Source organism: Schistocerca piceifrons, unplaced genomic scaffold (assembly GCF_021461385.2).
Source record: "Schistocerca piceifrons isolate TAMUIC-IGC-003096 unplaced genomic scaffold, iqSchPice1.1 HiC_scaffold_1693, whole genome shotgun sequence".
NCBI classification, from domain to species: Eukaryota; Metazoa; Arthropoda; class Insecta; order Orthoptera; family Acrididae; genus Schistocerca; species Schistocerca piceifrons.
In genome coordinates this window covers 1-15,994 of record NW_025727560.1, presented here as the reverse complement: position 1 = coordinate 15,994, position 15,994 = coordinate 1, and the positions used below count along the sequence as shown (strand labels likewise).

Sequence of the window (15,994 nt, the reverse complement as noted above, 5' to 3'; positions counted from 1 at the left end):
CCGCTCGGGTCGTGGCCCATATAACAGCGCAAGCACAAGAAACGTCTGCAGGAGATGAGGAGAGGAGACGAGACGAGACGAGACGAGACGACTAAAGAATAACTTTATGATTACATATCGAAGTAGGAATTGTACACCGCTACACAACAACAGGCGCTGACGTATTTCAGAACACATCTGCCGATTCGTACTGTTTTGTCGTTTTCAAAGACTTCCTGGCGAACTTGGTTAGCACATTCTCCCTCAAACTGAGACATTTACTGCAATTTCGTACTTTATGGTCATTACAGTAGTTTAAAATGCTTAAGCAAGAATCTTAGTCACAAGACAACGGTGGTATGGAAAGAGGGCGGTATAAAAAAAAAAAAAGTAAATGATGGGGAGCCAACAGCACGTGGTGTTCCCAGGCGGTCACCCATCCAAGTACTAACCACGCCCGATGTTGCTTAACTTCGGTGATCGGACGAGAACCGGTGTACTCAACATGGTATGGCCGTTGGCGCCCATATAATGTTGGCGCATGGCAGAATTCGCATTCGGTTCTTATCCCAACACACACAAAATCTTACTTTTCGGTCGAAAGCAGCCGCATTTTCTTTTTATTGACAATTCGTCACGTTAGCGCGAACGCAATCCTGAGTTCCAAAACTTATGAGCCGGAAGGACGTGCTTCGTGTTTTTTTTTTTTTTTTTGTGAGCTTTATAAATTTATTTATTAACATTACGTCGTTACAAGCTAACAACTTTACAACATAAAACACGAACAGAATTGTAATTGTAAGCACTTCCTTCCGCAATCCGACGTGCCAGCAGAGCGACTGCCGAACTAGCGGGCGCGCCGCCGTGTGTGTGAGACGCGCAGCTTCTCGTTGCACCTCCTGTCATCCGCTTGGCGCGTGCAGCCTTCGACACTCGCGGAAGACGCATCTTGTCCCTGGTGTCCAGCGCAGGAGGGCTGGCGCGCGGCCGACCGGCGTAGGGCCTGTGCGGGGTGTGGCACAGTCTTGTTGGAGGGCGCCACTGCTGGCGATGTGAGCTTCCTCGCCTCGCCTCGCCTCGCCTCAGACGAGGTGTTTGCGTAATTTGCAGTGCATTCGCACCATTCCTATCCCTGTCCCTGTATCCGTCCCGACTTGTCCCGACTTTGCTCGACTGCCGCTCGCTGCCGCTCGGGTCGTGGCCCATATAACAGCGCAAGCACAAGAAACGTCTGCAGGAGATGAGGAGAGGAGACGAGACGAGACGAGACGAGACGACTAAAGAATAACTTTATGATTACATATCGAAGTAGGAATTGTACACCGCTACACAACAACAGGCGCTGACGTATTTCAGAACACATCTGCCGATTCGTACTGTTTTGTCGTTTTCAAAGACTTCCTGGCGAACTTGGTTAGCACATTCTCCCTCAAACTGAGACATTTACTGCAATTTCGTACTTTATGGTCATTACAGTAGTTTAAAATGCTTAAGCAAGAATCTTAGTCACAAGACAACGGTGGTATGGAAAGAGGGCGGTATAAAAAAAAAAAAGTAAATGATGGGGAGCCAACAGCACGTGGTGTTCCCAGGCGGTCACCCATCCAAGTACTAACCACGCCCGATGTTGCTTAACTTCGGTGATCGGACGAGAACCGGTGTACTCAACATGGTATGGCCGTTGGCGCCCATATAATGTTGGCGCATGGCAGAATTCGCATTCGGTTCTTATCCCAACACACACAAAATCTTACTTTTCGGTCGAAAGCAGCCGCATTTTCTTTTTATTGACAATTCGTCACGTTAGCGCGAACGCAATCCTGAGTTCCAAAACTTATGAGCCGGAAGGACGTGCTTCGTGTTTTTTTTTTTTTTTTTTGTGAGCTTTATAAATTTATTTATTAACATTACGTCGTTACAAGCTAACAACTTTACAACATAAAACACGAACAGAATTGTAATTGTAAGCACTTCCTTCCGCAATCCGACGTGCCAGCAGAGCGACTGCCGAACTAGCGGGCGCGCCGCCGTGTGTGTGAGACGCGCAGCTTCTCGTTGCACCTCCTGTCATCCGCTTGGCGCGTGCAGCCTTCGACACTCGCGGAAGACGCATCTTGTCCCTGGTGTCCAGCGCAGGAGGGCTGGCGCGCGGCCGACCGGCGTAGGGCCTGTGCGGGGTGTGGCACAGTCTTGTTGGAGGGCGCCACTGCTGGCGATGTGAGCTTCCTCGCCTCGCCTCGCCTCGCCTCAGACGAGGTGTTTGCGTAATTTGCAGTGCATTCGCACCATTCCTATCCCTGTCCCTGTATCCGTCCCGACTTGTCCCGACTTTGCTCGACTGCCGCTCGCTGCCGCTCGGGTCGTGGCCCATATAACAGCGCAAGCACAAGAAACGTCTGCAGGAGATGAGGAGAGGAGACGAGACGAGACGAGACGAGACGACTAAAGAATAACTTTATGATTACATATCGAAGTAGGAATTGTACACCGCTACACAACAACAGGCGCTGACGTATTTCAGAACACATCTGCCGATTCGTACTGTTTTGTCGTTTTCAAAGACTTCCTGGCGAACTTGGTTAGCACATTCTCCCTCAAACTGAGACATTTACTGCAATTTCGTACTTTATGGTCATTACAGTAGTTTAAAATGCTTAAGCAAGAATCTTAGTCACAAGACAACGGTGGTATGGAAAGAGGGCGGTATAAAAAAAAAAAAGTAAATGATGGGGAGCCAACAGCACGTGGTGTTCCCAGGCGGTCACCCATCCAAGTACTAACCACGCCCGATGTTGCTTAACTTCGGTGATCGGACGAGAACCGGTGTACTCAACATGGTATGGCCGTTGGCGCCCATATAATGTTGGCGCATGGCAGAATTCGCATTCGGTTCTTATCCCAACACACACAAAATCTTACTTTTCGGTCGAAAGCAGCCGCATTTTCTTTTTATTGACAATTCGTCACGTTAGCGCGAACGCAATCCTGAGTTCCAAAACTTATGAGCCGGAAGGACGTGCTTCGTGTTTTTTTTTTTTTTTTTTGTGAGCTTTATAAATTTATTTATTAACATTACGTCGTTACAAGCTAACAACTTTACAACATAAAACACGAACAGAATTGTAATTGTAAGCACTTCCTTCCGCAATCCGACGTGCCAGCAGAGCGACTGCCGAACTAGCGGGCGCGCCGCCGTGTGTGTGAGACGCGCAGCTTCTCGTTGCACCTCCTGTCATCCGCTTGGCGCGTGCAGCCTTCGACACTCGCGGAAGACGCATCTTGTCCCTGGTGTCCAGCGCAGGAGGGCTGGCGCGCGGCCGACCGGCGTAGGGCCTGTGCGGGGTGTGGCACAGTCTTGTTGGAGGGCGCCACTGCTGGCGATGTGAGCTTCCTCGCCTCGCCTCGCCTCGCCTCAGACGAGGTGTTTGCGTAATTTGCAGTGCATTCGCACCATTCCTATCCCTGTCCCTGTATCCGTCCCGACTTGTCCCGACTTTGCTCGACTGCCGCTCGCTGCCGCTCGGGTCGTGGCCCATATAACAGCGCAAGCACAAGAAACGTCTGCAGGAGATGAGGAGAGGAGACGAGACGAGACGAGACGAGACGACTAAAGAATAACTTTATGATTACATATCGAAGTAGGAATTGTACACCGCTACACAACAACAGGCGCTGACGTATTTCAGAACACATCTGCCGATTCGTACTGTTTTGTCGTTTTCAAAGACTTCCTGGCGAACTTGGTTAGCACATTCTCCCTCAAACTGAGACATTTACTGCAATTTCGTACTTTATGGTCATTACAGTAGTTTAAAATGCTTAAGCAAGAATCTTAGTCACAAGACAACGGTGGTATGGAAAGAGGGCGGTATAAAAAAAAAAAAGTAAATGATGGGGAGCCAACAGCACGTGGTGTTCCCAGGCGGTCACCCATCCAAGTACTAACCACGCCCGATGTTGCTTAACTTCGGTGATCGGACGAGAACCGGTGTACTCAACATGGTATGGCCGTTGGCGCCCATATAATGTTGGCGCATGGCAGAATTCGCATTCGGTTCTTATCCCAACACACACAAAATCTTACTTTTCGGTCGAAAGCAGCCGCATTTTCTTTTTATTGACAATTCGTCACGTTAGCGCGAACGCAATCCTGAGTTCCAAAACTTATGAGCCGGAAGGACGTGCTTCGTGTTTTTTTTTTTTTTTTTTGTGAGCTTTATAAATTTATTTATTAACATTACGTCGTTACAAGCTAACAACTTTACAACATAAAACACGAACAGAATTGTAATTGTAAGCACTTCCTTCCGCAATCCGACGTGCCAGCAGAGCGACTGCCGAACTAGCGGGCGCGCCGCCGTGTGTGTGAGACGCGCAGCTTCTCGTTGCACCTCCTGTCATCCGCTTGGCGCGTGCAGCCTTCGACACTCGCGGAAGACGCATCTTGTCCCTGGTGTCCAGCGCAGGAGGGCTGGCGCGCGGCCGACCGGCGTAGGGCCTGTGCGGGGTGTGGCACAGTCTTGTTGGAGGGCGCCACTGCTGGCGATGTGAGCTTCCTCGCCTCGCCTCGCCTCGCCTCAGACGAGGTGTTTGCGTAATTTGCAGTGCATTCGCACCATTCCTATCCCTGTCCCTGTATCCGTCCCGACTTGTCCCGACTTTGCTCGACTGCCGCTCGCTGCCGCTCGGGTCGTGGCCCATATAACAGCGCAAGCACAAGAAACGTCTGCAGGAGATGAGGAGAGGAGACGAGACGAGACGAGACGAGACGACTAAAGAATAACTTTATGATTACATATCGAAGTAGGAATTGTACACCGCTACACAACAACAGGCGCTGACGTATTTCAGAACACATCTGCCGATTCGTACTGTTTTGTCGTTTTCAAAGACTTCCTGGCGAACTTGGTTAGCACATTCTCCCTCAAACTGAGACATTTACTGCAATTTCGTACTTTATGGTCATTACAGTAGTTTAAAATGCTTAAGCAAGAATCTTAGTCACAAGACAACGGTGGTATGGAAAGAGGGCGGTATAAAAAAAAAAAAGTAAATGATGGGGAGCCAACAGCACGTGGTGTTCCCAGGCGGTCACCCATCCAAGTACTAACCACGCCCGATGTTGCTTAACTTCGGTGATCGGACGAGAACCGGTGTACTCAACATGGTATGGCCGTTGGCGCCCATATAATGTTGGCGCATGGCAGAATTCGCATTCGGTTCTTATCCCAACACACACAAAATCTTACTTTTCGGTCGAAAGCAGCCGCATTTTCTTTTTATTGACAATTCGTCACGTTAGCGCGAACGCAATCCTGAGTTCCAAAACTTATGAGCCGGAAGGACGTGCTTCGTGTTTTTTTTTTTTTTTTTTGTGAGCTTTATAAATTTATTTATTAACATTACGTCGTTACAAGCTAACAACTTTACAACATAAAACACGAACAGAATTGTAATTGTAAGCACTTCCTTCCGCAATCCGACGTGCCAGCAGAGCGACTGCCGAACTAGCGGGCGCGCCGCCGTGTGTGTGAGACGCGCAGCTTCTCGTTGCACCTCCTGTCATCCGCTTGGCGCGTGCAGCCTTCGACACTCGCGGAAGACGCATCTTGTCCCTGGTGTCCAGCGCAGGAGGGCTGGCGCGCGGCCGACCGGCGTAGGGCCTGTGCGGGGTGTGGCACAGTCTTGTTGGAGGGCGCCACTGCTGGCGATGTGAGCTTCCTCGCCTCGCCTCGCCTCGCCTCAGACGAGGTGTTTGCGTAATTTGCAGTGCATTCGCACCATTCCTATCCCTGTCCCTGTATCCGTCCCGACTTGTCCCGACTTTGCTCGACTGCCGCTCGCTGCCGCTCGGGTCGTGGCCCATATAACAGCGCAAGCACAAGAAACGTCTGCAGGAGATGAGGAGAGGAGACGAGACGAGACGAGACGAGACGACTAAAGAATAACTTTATGATTACATATCGAAGTAGGAATTGTACACCGCTACACAACAACAGGCGCTGACGTATTTCAGAACACATCTGCCGATTCGTACTGTTTTGTCGTTTTCAAAGACTTCCTGGCGAACTTGGTTAGCACATTCTCCCTCAAACTGAGGACATTTACTGCAATTTCGTACTTTATGGTCATTACAGTAGTTTAAAATGCTTAAGCAAGAATCTTAGTCACAAGACAACGGTGGTATGGAAAGAGGGCGGTATAAAAAAAAAAAGTAAATGATGGGGAGCCAACAGCACGTGGTGTTCCCAGGCGGTCACCCATCCAAGTACTAACCACGCCCGATGTTGCTTAACTTCGGTGATCGGACGAGAACCGGTGTACTCAACATGGTATGGCCGTTGGCGCCCATATAATGTTGGCGCATGGCAGAATTCGCATTCGGTTCTTATCCCAACACACACAAAATCTTACTTTTCGGTCGAAAGCAGCCGCATTTTCTTTTTATTGACAATTCGTCACGTTAGCGCGAACGCAATCCTGAGTTCCAAAACTTATGAGCCGGAAGGACGTGCTTCGTGTTTTTTTTTTTTTTTTTGTGAGCTTTATAAATTTATTTATTAACATTACGTCGTTACAAGCTAACAACTTTACAACATAAAACACGAACAGAATTGTAATTGTAAGCACTTCCTTCCGCAATCCGACGTGCCAGCAGAGCGACTGCCGAACTAGCGGGCGCGCCGCCGTGTGTGTGAGACGCGCAGCTTCTCGTTGCACCTCCTGTCATCCGCTTGGCGCGTGCAGCCTTCGACACTCGCGGAAGACGCATCTTGTCCCTGGTGTCCAGCGCAGGAGGGCTGGCGCGCGGCCGACCGGCGTAGGGCCTGTGCGGGGTGTGGCACAGTCTTGTTGGAGGGCGCCACTGCTGGCGATGTGAGCTTCCTCGCCTCGCCTCGCCTCGCCTCAGACGAGGTGTTTGCGTAATTTGCAGTGCATTCGCACCATTCCTATCCCTGTCCCTGTATCCGTCCCGACTTGTCCCGACTTTGCTCGACTGCCGCTCGCTGCCGCTCGGGTCGTGGCCCATATAACAGCGCAAGCACAAGAAACGTCTGCAGGAGATGAGGAGAGGAGACGAGACGAGACGAGACGAGACGACTAAAGAATAACTTTATGATTACATATCGAAGTAGGAATTGTACACCGCTACACAACAACAGGCGCTGACGTATTTCAGAACACATCTGCCGATTCGTACTGTTTTGTCGTTTTCAAAGACTTCCTGGCGAACTTGGTTAGCACATTCTCCCTCAAACTGAGACATTTACTGCAATTTCGTACTTTATGGTCATTACAGTAGTTTAAAATGCTTAAGCAAGAATCTTAGTCACAAGACAACGGTGGTATGGAAAGAGGGCGGTATAAAAAAAAAAAGTAAATGATGGGGAGCCAACAGCACGTGGTGTTCCCAGGCGGTCACCCATCCAAGTACTAACCACGCCCGATGTTGCTTAACTTCGGTGATCGGACGAGAACCGGTGTACTCAACATGGTATGGCCGTTGGCGCCCATATAATGTTGGCGCATGGCAGAATTCGCATTCGGTTCTTATCCCAACACACACAAAATCTTACTTTTCGGTCGAAAGCAGCCGCATTTTCTTTTTATTGACAATTCGTCACGTTAGCGCGAACGCAATCCTGAGTTCCAAAACTTATGAGCCGGAGGACGTGCTTCGTGTTTTTTTTTTTTTTTTTGTGAGCTTTATAAATTTATTTATTAACATTACGTCGTTACAAGCTAACAACTTTACAACATAAAACACGAACAGAATTGTAATTGTAAGCACTTCCTTCCGCAATCCGACGTGCCAGCAGAGCGACTGCCGAACTAGCGGGCGCGCCGCCGTGTGTGTGAGACGCGCAGCTTCTCGTTGCACCTCCTGTCATCCGCTTGGCGCGTGCAGCCTTCGACACTCGCGGAAGACGCATCTTGTCCCTGGTGTCCAGCGCAGGAGGGCTGGCGCGCGGCCGACCGGCGTAGGGCCTGTGCGGGGTGTGGCACAGTCTTGTTGGAGGGCGCCACTGCTGGCGATGTGAGCTTCCTCGCCTCGCCTCGCCTCGCCTCAGACGAGGTGTTTGCGTAATTTGCAGTGCATTCGCACCATTCCTATCCCTGTCCCTGTATCCGTCCCGACTTGTCCCGACTTTGCTCGACTGCCGCTCGCTGCCGCTCGGGTCGTGGCCCATATAACAGCGCAAGCACAAGAAACGTCTGCAGGAGATGAGGAGAGGAGACGAGACGAGACGAGACGAGACGACTAAAGAATAACTTTATGATTACATATCGAAGTAGGAATTGTACACCGCTACACAACAACAGGCGCTGACGTATTTCAGAACACATCTGCCGATTCGTACTGTTTTGTCGTTTTCAAAGACTTCCTGGCGAACTTGGTTAGCACATTCTCCCTCAAACTGAGACATTTACTGCAATTTCGTACTTTATGGTCATTACAGTAGTTTAAAATGCTTAAGCAAGAATCTTAGTCACAAGACAACGGTGGTATGGAAAGAGGGCGGTATAAAAAAAAAAAAGTAAATGATGGGAGCCAACAGCACGTGGTGTTCCCAGGCGGTCACCCATCCAAGTACTAACCACGCCCGATGTTGCTTAACTTCGGTGATCGGACGAGAACCGGTGTACTCAACATGGTATGGCCGTTGGCGCCCATATAATGTTGGCGCATGGCAGAATTCGCATTCGGTTCTTATCCCAACACACACAAAATCTTACTTTTCGGTCGAAAGCAGCCGCATTTTCTTTTTATTGACAATTCGTCACGTTAGCGCGAACGCAATCCTGAGTTCCAAAACTTATGAGCCGGAAGGACGTGCTTCGTGTTTTTTTTTTTTTTTTTGTGAGCTTTATAAATTTATTTATTAACATTACGTCGTTACAAGCTAACAACTTTACAACATAAAACACGACAGAATTGTAATTGTAAGCACTTCCTTCCGCAATCCGACGTGCCAGCAGAGCGACTGCCGAACTAGCGGGCGCGCCGCCGTGTGTGTGAGACGCGCAGCTTCTCGTTGCACCTCCTGTCATCCGCTTGGCGCGTGCAGCCTTCGACACTCGCGGAAGACGCATCTTGTCCCTGGTGTCCAGCGCAGGAGGGCTGGCGCGCGGCCGACCGGCGTAGGGCCTGTGCGGGGTGTGGCACAGTCTTGTTGGAGGGCGCCACTGCTGGCGATGTGAGCTTCCTCGCCTCGCCTCGCCTCGCCTCAGACGAGGTGTTTGCGTAATTTGCAGTGCATTCGCACCATTCCTATCCCTGTCCCTGTATCCGTCCCGACTTGTCCCGACTTTGCTCGACTGCCGCTCGCTGCCGCTCGGGTCGTGGCCCATATAACAGCGCAAGCACAAGAAACGTCTGCAGGAGATGAGGAGAGGAGACGAGACGAGACGAGACGAGACGACTAAAGAATAACTTTATGATTACATATCGAAGTAGGAATTGTACACCGCTACACAACAACAGGCGCTGACGTATTTCAGAACACATCTGCCGATTCGTACTGTTTTGTCGTTTTCAAAGACTTCCTGGCGAACTTGGTTAGCACATTCTCCCTCAAACTGAGACATTTACTGCAATTTCGTACTTTATGGTCATTACAGTAGTTTAAAATGCTTAAGCAAGAATCTTAGTCACAAGACAACGGTGGTATGGAAAGAGGGCGGTATAAAAAAAAAAAAGTAAATGATGGGGAGCCAACAGCACGTGGTGTTCCCAGGCGGTCACCCATCCAAGTACTAACCACGCCCGATGTTGCTTAACTTCGGTGATCGGACGAGAACCGGTGTACTCAACATGGTATGGCCGTTGGCGCCCATATAATGTTGGCGCATGGCAGAATTCGCATTCGGTTCTTATCCCAACACACACAAAATCTTACTTTTCGGTCGAAAGCAGCCGCATTTTCTTTTTATTGACAATTCGTCACGTTAGCGCGAACGCAATCCTGAGTTCCAAAACTTATGAGCCGGAAGGACGTGCTTCGTGTTTTTTTTTTTTTTTTTTGTGAGCTTTATAAATTTATTTATTAACATTACGTCGTTACAAGCTAACAACTTTACAACATAAAACACGAACAGAATTGTAATTGTAAGCACTTCCTTCCGCAATCCGACGTGCCAGCAGAGCGACTGCCGAACTAGCGGGCGCGCCGCCGTGTGTGTGAGACGCGCAGCTTCTCGTTGCACCTCCTGTCATCCGCTTGGCGCGTGCAGCCTTCGACACTCGCGGAAGACGCATCTTGTCCCTGGTGTCCAGCGCAGGAGGGCTGGCGCGCGGCCGACCGGCGTAGGGCCTGTGCGGGGTGTGGCACAGTCTTGTTGGAGGGCGCCACTGCTGGCGATGTGAGCTTCCTCGCCTCGCCTCGCCTCGCCTCAGACGAGGTGTTTGCGTAATTTGCAGTGCATTCGCACCATTCCTATCCCTGTCCCTGTATCCGTCCCGACTTGTCCCGACTTTGCTCGACTGCCGCTCGCTGCCGCTCGGGTCGTGGCCCATATAACAGCGCAAGCACAAGAAACGTCTGCAGGAGATGAGGAGAGGAGACGAGACGAGACGAGACGAGACGACTAAAGAATAACTTTATGATTACATATCGAAGTAGGAATTGTACACCGCTACACAACAACAGGCGCTGACGTATTTCAGAACACATCTGCCGATTCGTACTGTTTTGTCGTTTTCAAAGACTTCCTGGCGAACTTGGTTAGCACATTCTCCCTCAAACTGAGACATTTACTGCAATTTCGTACTTTATGGTCATTACAGTAGTTTAAAATGCTTAAGCAAGAATCTTAGTCACAAGACAACGGTGGTATGGAAAGAGGGCGGTATAAAAAAAAAAAAGTAAATGATGGGGAGCCAACAGCACGTGGTGTTCCCAGGCGGTCACCCATCCAAGTACTAACCACGCCCGATGTTGCTTAACTTCGGTGATCGGACGAGAACCGGTGTACTCAACATGGTATGGCCGTTGGCGCCCATATAATGTTGGCGCATGGCAGAATTCGCATTCGGTTCTTATCCCAACACACACAAAATCTTACTTTTCGGTCGAAAGCAGCCGCATTTTCTTTTTATTGACAATTCGTCACGTTAGCGCGAACGCAATCCTGAGTTCCAAAACTTATGAGCCGGAAGGACGTGCTTCGTGTTTTTTTTTTTTTTTTTGTGAGCTTTATAAATTTATTTATTAACATTACGTCGTTACAAGCTAACAACTTTACAACATAAACACGAACAGAATTGTAATTGTAAGCACTTCCTTCCGCAATCCGACGTGCCAGCAGAGCGACTGCCGAACTAGCGGGCGCGCCGCCGTGTGTGTGAGACGCGCAGCTTCTCGTTGCACCTCCTGTCATCCGCTTGGCGCGTGCAGCCTTCGACACTCGCGGAAGACGCATCTTGTCCCTGGTGTCCAGCGCAGGAGGGCTGGCGCGCGGCCGACCGGCGTAGGGCCTGTGCGGGGTGCTGGCACAGTCTTGTTGGAGGGCGCCACTGCTGGCGATGTGAGCTTCCTCGCCTCGCCTCGCCTCGCCTCAGACGAGGTGTTTGCGTAATTTGCAGTGCATTCGCACCATTCCTATCCCTGTCCCTGTATCCGTCCCGACTTGTCCCGACTTTGCTCGACTGCCGCTCGCTGCCGCTCGGGTCGTGGCCCATATAACAGCGCAAGCACAAGAAACGTCTGCAGGAGATGAGGAGAGGAGACGAGACGAGACGAGACGAGACGACTAAAGAATAACTTTATGATTACATATCGAAGTAGGAATTGTACACCGCTACACAACAACAGGCGCTGACGTATTTCAGAACACATCTGCCGATTCGTACTGTTTTGTCGTTTTCAAAGACTTCCTGGCGAACTTGGTTAGCACATTCTCCCTCAAACTGAGACATTTACTGCAATTTCGTACTTTATGGTCATTACAGTAGTTTAAAATGCTTAAGCAAGAATCTTAGTCACAAGACAACGGTGGTATGGAAAGAGGGCGGTATAAAAAAAAAAAAGTAAATGATGGGGAGCCAACAGCACGTGGTGTTCCCAGGCGGTCACCCATCCAAGTACTAACCACGCCCGATGTTGCTTAACTTCGGTGATCGGACGAGAACCGGTGTACTCAACATGGTATGGCCGTTGGCGCCCATATAATGTTGGCGCATGGCAGAATTCGCATTCGGTTCTTATCCCAACACACACAAAATCTTACTTTTCGGTCGAAAGCAGCCGCATTTTCTTTTTATTGACAATTCGTCACGTTAGCGCGAACGCAATCCTGAGTTCCAAAACTTATGAGCCGGAAGGACGTGCTTCGTGTTTTTTTTTTTTTTTTTTGTGAGCTTTATAAATTTATTTATTAACATTACGTCGTTACAAGCTAACAACTTTACAACATAAAACACGAACAGAATTGTAATTGTAAGCACTTCCTTCCGCAATCCGACGTGCCAGCAGAGCGACTGCCGAACTAGCGGGCGCGCCGCCGTGTGTGTGAGACGCGCAGCTTCTCGTTGCACCTCCTGTCATCCGCTTGGCGCGTGCAGCCTTCGACACTCGCGGAAGACGCATCTTGTCCCTGGTGTCCAGCGCAGGAGGGCTGGCGCGCGGCCGACCGGCGTAGGGCCTGTGCGGGGTGTGGCACAGTCTTGTTGGAGGGCGCCACTGCTGGCGATGTGAGCTTCCTCGCCTCGCCTCGCCTCGCCTCAGACGAGGTGTTTGCGTAATTTGCAGTGCATTCGCACCATTCCTATCCCTGTCCCTGTATCCGTCCCGACTTGTCCCGACTTTGCTCGACTGCCGCTCGCTGCCGCTCGGGTCGTGGCCCATATAACAGCGCAAGCACAAGAAACGTCTGCAGGAGATGAGGAGAGGAGACGAGACGAGACGAGACGAGACGACTAAAGAATAACTTTATGATTACATATCGAAGTAGGAATTGTACACCGCTACACAACAACAGGCGCTGACGTATTTCAGAACACATCTGCCGATTCGTACTGTTTTGTCGTTTTCAAAGACTTCCTGGCGAACTTGGTTAGCACATTCTCCCTCAAACTGAGACATTTACTGCAATTTCGTACTTTATGGTCATTACAGTAGTTTAAAATGCTTAAGCAAGAATCTTAGTCACAAGACAACGGTGGTATGGAAAGAGGGCGGTATAAAAAAAAAAAAGTAAATGATGGGGAGCCAACAGCACGTGGTGTTCCCAGGCGGTCACCCATCCAAGTACTAACCACGCCCGATGTTGCTTAACTTCGGTGATCGGACGAGAACCGGTGTACTCAACATGGTATGGCCGTTGGCGCCCATATAATGTTGGCGCATGCAGAATTCGCATTCGGTTCTTATCCCAACACACACAAAATCTTACTTTTCGGTCGAAAGCAGCCGCATTTTCTTTTTATTGACAATTCGTCACGTTAGCGCGAACGCAATCCTGAGTTCCAAAACTTATGAGCCGGAAGGACGTGCTTCGTGTTTTTTTTTTTTTTTTTTGTGAGCTTTATAAATTTATTTATTAACATTACGTCGTTACAAGCTAACAACTTTACAACATAAAACACGAACAGAATTGTAATTGTAAGCACTTCCTTCCGCAATCCGACGTGCCAGCAGAGCGACTGCCGAACTAGCGGGCGCGCCGCCGTGTGTGTGAGACGCGCAGCTTCTCGTTGCACCTCCTGTCATCCGCTTGGCGCGTGCAGCCTTCGACACTCGCGGAAGACGCATCTTGTCCCTGGTGTCCAGCGCAGGAGGGCTGGCGCGCGGCCGACCGGCGTAGGGCCTGTGCGGGGTGTGGCACAGTCTTGTTGGAGGGCGCCACTGCTGGCGATGTGAGCTTCCTCGCCTCGCCTCGCCTCGCCTCAGACGAGGTGTTTGCGTAATTTGCAGTGCATTCGCACCATTCCTATCCCTGTCCCTGTATCCGTCCCGACTTGTCCCGACTTTGCTCGACTGCCGCTCGCTGCCGCTCGGGTCGTGGCCCATATACAGCGCAAGCACAAGAAACGTCTGCAGGAGATGAGGAGAGGAGACGAGACGAGACGAGACGAGACGACTAAAGAATAACTTTATGATTACATATCGAAGTAGGAATTGTACACCGCTACACAACAACAGGCGCTGACGTATTTCAGAACACATCTGCCGATTCGTACTGTTTTGTCGTTTTCAAAGACTTCCTGGCGAACTTGGTTAGCACATTCTCCCTCAAACTGAGACATTTACTGCAATTTCGTACTTTATGGTCATTACAGTAGTTTAAAATGCTTAAGCAAGAATCTTAGTCACAAGACAACGGTGGTATGGAAAGAGGGCGGTATAAAAAAAAAAAAGTAAATGATGGGGAGCCAACAGCACGTGGTGTTCCCAGGCGGTCACCCATCCAAGTACTAACCACGCCCGATGTTGCTTAACTTCGGTGATCGGACGAGAACCGGTGTACTCAACATGGTATGGCCGTTGGCGCCCATATAATGTTGGCGCATGGCAGAATTCGCATTCGGTTCTTATCCCAACACACACAAAATCTTACTTTTCGGTCGAAAGCAGCCGCATTTTCTTTTATTGACAATTCGTCACGTTAGCGCGAACGCAATCCTGAGTTCCAAAACTTATGAGCCGGAAGGACGTGCTTCGTGTTTTTTTTTTTTTTTTTGTGAGCTTTATAAATTTATTTATTAACATTACGTCGTTACAAGCTAACAACTTTACAACATAAAACACGAACAGAATTGTAATTGTAAGCACTTCCTTCCGCAATCCGACGTGCCAGCAGAGCGACTGCCGAACTAGCGGGCGCGCCGCCGTGTGTGTGAGACGCGCAGCTTCTCGTTGCACCTCCTGTCATCCGCTTGGCGCGTGCAGCCTTCGACACTCGCGGAAGACGCATCTTGTCCCTGGTGTCCAGCGCAGGAGGGCTGGCGCGCGGCCGACCGGCGTAGGGCCTGTGCGGGGTGTGGCACAGTCTTGTTGGAGGGCGCCACTGCTGGCGATGTGAGCTTCCTCGCCTCGCCTCGCCTCGCCTCAGACGAGGTGTTTGCGTAATTTGCAGTGCATTCGCACCATTCCTATCCCTGTCCCTGTATCCGTCCCGACTTGTCCCGACTTTGCTCGACTGCCGCTCGCTGCCGCTCGGGTCGTGGCCCATATAACAGCGCAAGCACAAGAAACGTCTGCAGGAGATGAGGAGAGGAGACGAGACGAGACGAGACGAGACGACTAAAGAATAACTTTATGATTACATATCGAAGTAGGAATTGTACACCGCTACACAACAACAGGCGCTGACGTATTTCAGAACACATCTGCCGATTCGTACTGTTTTGTCGTTTTCAAAGACTTCCTGGCGAACTTGGTTAGCACATTCTCCCTCAAACTGAGACATTTACTGCAATTTCGTACTTTATGGTCATTACAGTAGTTTAAAATGCTTAAGCAAGAATCTTAGTCACAAGACAACGGTGGTATGGAAAGAGGGCGGTATAAAAAAAAAAAAGTAAATGATGGGAGCCAACAGCACGTGGTGTTCCCAGGCGGTCACCCATCCAAGTACTAACCACGCCCGATGTTGCTTAACTTCGGTGATCGGACGAGAACCGGTGTACTCAACATGGTATGGCCGTTGGCGCCCATATAATGTTGGCGCATGGCAGAATTCGCATTCGGTTCTTATCCCAACACACACAAAATCTTACTTTTCGGTCGAAAGCAGCCGCATTTTCTTTTTATTGACAATTCGTCACGTTAGCGCGAACGCAATCCTGAGTTCCAAAACTTATGAGCCGGAAGGACGTGCTTCGTGTTTTTTTTTTTTTTTTGTGAGCTTTATAAATTTATTTATTAACATTACGTCGTTACAAGCTAACAACTTTACAACATAAAACACGAACAGAATTGTAATTGTAAGCACTTCCTTCCGCAATCCGACGTGCCAGCAGAGCGACTGCCGAACTAGCGGGCGCGCCGCCGTGTGTGTGAGACGCGCAGCT

The 15,994-nt window shown here is 49.8% G+C and overlaps 14 non-coding genes across 14 annotated transcripts; all 14 read right to left on the bottom strand.

The window, feature by feature from the left end:
* Window positions 1-382: 382 nt before the first annotated feature.
* LOC124737226 lies at window positions 383-501 on the bottom strand. Its single transcript, XR_007009582.1, has one exon. It is a non-coding gene; the product is annotated as a 5S ribosomal RNA (ribosomal RNA).
* Window positions 502-1,546: 1,045 nt separating this feature from the next.
* On the bottom strand, window positions 1,547-1,665 carry LOC124737225. The gene has a single exon (XR_007009581.1). It is a non-coding gene; the product is annotated as a 5S ribosomal RNA (ribosomal RNA).
* Window positions 1,666-2,711: 1,046 nt separating this feature from the next.
* Window positions 2,712-2,830, bottom strand: LOC124737224. The gene has a single exon (XR_007009580.1). It is a non-coding gene; the product is annotated as a 5S ribosomal RNA (ribosomal RNA).
* A 1,046-nt stretch (window positions 2,831-3,876) lies between these two features.
* Window positions 3,877-3,995, bottom strand: LOC124737223. The gene has a single exon (XR_007009579.1). It is a non-coding gene; the product is annotated as a 5S ribosomal RNA (ribosomal RNA).
* A 1,046-nt stretch (window positions 3,996-5,041) lies between these two features.
* On the bottom strand, window positions 5,042-5,160 carry LOC124737214. The gene has a single exon (XR_007009572.1). It is a non-coding gene; the product is annotated as a 5S ribosomal RNA (ribosomal RNA).
* A 1,046-nt stretch (window positions 5,161-6,206) lies between these two features.
* LOC124737202 lies at window positions 6,207-6,325 on the bottom strand. Its single transcript, XR_007009561.1, has one exon. It is a non-coding gene; the product is annotated as a 5S ribosomal RNA (ribosomal RNA).
* A 1,044-nt stretch (window positions 6,326-7,369) lies between these two features.
* Window positions 7,370-7,488, bottom strand: LOC124737190. Its single transcript, XR_007009550.1, has one exon. It is a non-coding gene; the product is annotated as a 5S ribosomal RNA (ribosomal RNA).
* Window positions 7,489-8,531: 1,043 nt separating this feature from the next.
* Window positions 8,532-8,650, bottom strand: LOC124737178. The gene has a single exon (XR_007009539.1). It is a non-coding gene; the product is annotated as a 5S ribosomal RNA (ribosomal RNA).
* Window positions 8,651-9,694: 1,044 nt separating this feature from the next.
* On the bottom strand, window positions 9,695-9,813 carry LOC124737166. Its single transcript, XR_007009528.1, has one exon. It is a non-coding gene; the product is annotated as a 5S ribosomal RNA (ribosomal RNA).
* A 1,046-nt stretch (window positions 9,814-10,859) lies between these two features.
* LOC124737265 lies at window positions 10,860-10,978 on the bottom strand. The gene has a single exon (XR_007009617.1). It is a non-coding gene; the product is annotated as a 5S ribosomal RNA (ribosomal RNA).
* A 1,045-nt stretch (window positions 10,979-12,023) lies between these two features.
* On the bottom strand, window positions 12,024-12,142 carry LOC124737253. Its single transcript, XR_007009606.1, has one exon. It is a non-coding gene; the product is annotated as a 5S ribosomal RNA (ribosomal RNA).
* A 1,046-nt stretch (window positions 12,143-13,188) lies between these two features.
* Window positions 13,189-13,307, bottom strand: LOC124737240. The gene has a single exon (XR_007009595.1). It is a non-coding gene; the product is annotated as a 5S ribosomal RNA (ribosomal RNA).
* A 1,044-nt stretch (window positions 13,308-14,351) lies between these two features.
* On the bottom strand, window positions 14,352-14,470 carry LOC124737228. Its single transcript, XR_007009584.1, has one exon. It is a non-coding gene; the product is annotated as a 5S ribosomal RNA (ribosomal RNA).
* A 1,043-nt stretch (window positions 14,471-15,513) lies between these two features.
* LOC124737159 lies at window positions 15,514-15,632 on the bottom strand. Its single transcript, XR_007009522.1, has one exon. It is a non-coding gene; the product is annotated as a 5S ribosomal RNA (ribosomal RNA).
* Between the last annotated feature and the right edge of the window lie 362 nt (window positions 15,633-15,994).